Genomic DNA, 3,746 nt, shown 5'->3' on the forward strand with positions numbered 1-3,746 from the left:
AAAGTAAATCCTATATAAATTTGTCAAATTTCATTTTTATTTCCAATCATTCTATATAGCCTATTGGATAGTGTCAGAGAAGTAGCATGTTACATTAGGGAGAATTGACTTAAGAATGCTACAAAATAATATTGTAGATTGTAGTTCATTTGATAAGACACATGAAATATTATTTCTATATCCATTGTGACTGTGGAGGGCAAATAGTAAACACTACAGTCAAAAAGATACAAAATTGGCTGAGACACTAATTATCTATAGATATGGCCTCTTATAAAACAGATGTTGAATACAAGATATATTCTTTTCTACCATAAGGGGTCCATCAGTTTCCATTATGTTCTGTAAAGACCCTGTAAATTTGGCTACTTAGGGTGATTCTTAATGGTGTGTGAACCCTTTTGAATTTTCAATATTTCTGCATAAGTGTAACCTAAGAAATCATCTTCACATAAGTCCTAAAACTAGATAAAGAGAACCCAATTAAACAAATGAGTTAAAGCATTATACTTGTTAATTTAATTACTGAGAAAAATACAGTGGCTTTTTGATTATAGCAACCAAATTGTGGAATCCCTGCCACAAGGGAATTTCTCATCTTCTGTTTGTTTTAGATGTTAAAGTGATTACGAAGATATTAAAGAGATTGGTTTTATATCATAAATTAATTATGTGGTGTCTGTATGGCTTTTATTGATGGTGACTTTTTAACTTTATAAGCAACCATATTTTATAAAAGCTTTCTTTCAAATTAAACTTATTCAAATGAAATATACTGTGTTCTAACTGCATTGTTTATTAATGGCAAAATTCAAGATATATTTTGTGATTTTCTCTACTCTCAATATATGTGTATAGGGATGTAGATACACACCTATTACCAATTTCTTGTGTTTTGGTTGGCAGTAAATTCAAGTGTATTTGAACTACAGATTTCAATAGTATAAAACTCATGAAAGTGCCTTTTTTAATGTAAGTATTGAAGAACATCTTTATTGTGATTAATGGCCAATACATAATAAAACTTAATAAGCTAAATCACAAATCCTAAATACTAGAGGGAATTTTGAAGAAAATTTAATTACACTTAAAACAAAAGAATCACATTGTGAATAAAAGCAGTCACAATAACTGGAGAATTTATTTAGATGTGGGGCTATTAATTCTGAATGTGTGACAGCATAATAATGAGCAATATAATAAGTCATAGTATGATTTCAATAGCCCTTTTACCACATGGCAAAACCTTAGCCCAAATGGGATGGTTTTGTATTTCCTTTCTAGGGTAGCTGTAACACATAGTAATCAGCCAACACTTGCAGTACCCCTTTTAAGCCAGAGATAAGAAAGATATATAAATACATCATCCACATAGAGTTGAAATATGCTAATTTGAAGTAGGTAAGCAGGAACAGTCATTCATTACAACTAGAGCATTGATACAATAATTAATCACGGCAGTTATATTCCAGCTGAACCCCTATTAACAGGGATTTCATTGACATAGTATCCTTGGAATTTATATCTAACTTTTATGATAGACTGATCATAACGTTTATAGATAAACAATAAGAGTTCTCTCTATAGAGAGTTTGCATTGTAGATTGGACCTAGAAATTAGATCAAAAGGTACATAAAGCAAAGTCCATGGTTTTAAAATGTACTTTTCTGCAGATATTGTTAAATTAGAGCATGATCAAAGGGGGCATGGCCACTTCTAAATCCAATTTGTTCCACAATATATTTTCTGAATTCATCCAATCAGGAACTTAACGGATAGATGCTTGGTATTGCTAATGATGCCGAGGAGGCTGATAGACTGGTAGTTAGATATAAGTTTCTCATTCTCTTTTTTAAAAAATATGGAAACTATCAAGACAGGTCCCATTTAGACATCAGTACTTTCCAGGGAATGAGTCAGGTTTCTTGAATGTTAGTTTTTTCTTGTATTGAGTTAATTTCTTAAGGTGTTTCTTCATGGTGATTCTATCTTGATGTATGTATAAAGGATCATCTCCATGACTAGTAAAGCAAATAGTTAACTCTCTTTGGCCTTCCAACATTCTTGATCAAATTATTGGTGAATACAACTGCTGTTTTTTATAAGTTTACTTTTATATGTTATAGGGAGAGCTAATGATAGAAGCTGAATGTGTCAGTTGTAAGCAATAAAAATATCAGCTTTATTCTCACATTCTAAAATGGTGGTTCTAAGCTGTACCACTTCTTCCAGAGTAAATATAAATGCTTTCTGTTTTTGCTGGGTGAGGCCCAACTCCGATTCATTTCTAGGAATCATATTAGGCTCAAAGCGAATATCTCAAAAGTTGCAATTTGAAGATATTGTGAAAGTGCTCGTTCTCCAAGTTGTATATTAAAAACACCGATTCAGCCTTTTTTTTCTGAATTCTGATGACTTAACTACATTTCCTTCCTCAAAATCTGAAGGGTGCTGTATGAGCATGATGAACTTAGCGTTCTTTGAAGAGAGGTGTCATAGATGAATTGCTTCTGTGGAAGTTAATTGTCTTGATGGCAGCTGCTCAAAATCATTTTAACAGCAATCAACATATGTCACACTTCTGTTACTTTCTGTAATTTTTTTAAAAAGCCGATGGAAAAGAGCACAGTAGGAATCAATTGGCTAGATTCATATATCAATCTAAAGCACAGAATAGTACATGAAATCAGCCACTGTTTTGCAGTTGAGGAAGTACTGCACCATTCATAAACTGGGTTGTATCCAGATGAATGTCTGAATCAAAAGTAAACCCCATGACTCCAAGTAAGTGTACAATTCTGAACTGATTCAGGCAATTATAGAGGTGGTGACAGTATCTAGTTTTTTCCAGAATCAGATATATGTCATTACTCTATATTGACTGTATGTACTGCTGTTTATAGTTAGTGTATTTCAAATATGCAAGGAGTAATGTATATCTTTTGATGATCATATAAATAGGTAGCAGAATTGGATTACCACTTACATTTTCTCCATTAACCTCTTAAAAAATATTTCTAACAGAAACAGTAGGATATTGAAGAGGGTATACAAAAGATAGGATCTTTTTAACTGTGGTTGCTCCTCTAAACTGGGGTCTAGCATAGCTCCGGCCTCCCTACAATACACTTGGGCAGAGCTGGGGGGTTGGGGGCCGTGAATCACAAACTGGAGACTGTAGCCTTGTGCCAGGCAGAATTAGACACACCTAAAACCTGTAACCCTTCTTCTGCACAGGACTAATCTCTGCTGCATTCTCTGGCGCACTTACTGAGATTGGTGGGCTGACAACCCGACGGACCTTTCCACTTTCTATCCCACGTTAATGACATTTCCATACATTTACGACTACGTCCCAGACTTTAACGTTGCTCCGATTCAAAGCATCCTAGGGACAAAAGGTGTAGGGTAGGCAGCCCACCTCCCTCGCTTCTCCCTGCGGCGCATTTCCAAGTTTAGATGAGCATTCTTCGGCTTCCGAGTCATCCTTCCTTTCTCCCCCCCCCCCCCCCCCAACGCGCGCGCCCGGGAAGATGTCTAAACCCAAGCCTTTAGGTTTCTCTTGTACTCTTGACTTTCTCTGGCCAGGACTAAGAAAGGACTTCGGGAATTATAGTTCGCGAGCGACTCTCTGGGCTTCGTCATTCAGGGAACACACAACCCCCTCGGGCAAAGGGAAAACTACAAGTCCCAAGATGCTTTGCGTACGCGCTGGGCTGCTTCCACCACCATCACCACCACCCCC

The sequence above is a fragment of the Thamnophis sirtalis genome, unplaced genomic scaffold (assembly GCF_051295495.1).
Source record: "Thamnophis sirtalis isolate CommonGarterSnake01/CBP01778 unplaced genomic scaffold, rThaSir2_p1.2 scaffold_6, whole genome shotgun sequence".
Classification (NCBI taxonomy): domain Eukaryota; kingdom Metazoa; phylum Chordata; class Lepidosauria; order Squamata; family Natricidae; genus Thamnophis; species Thamnophis sirtalis.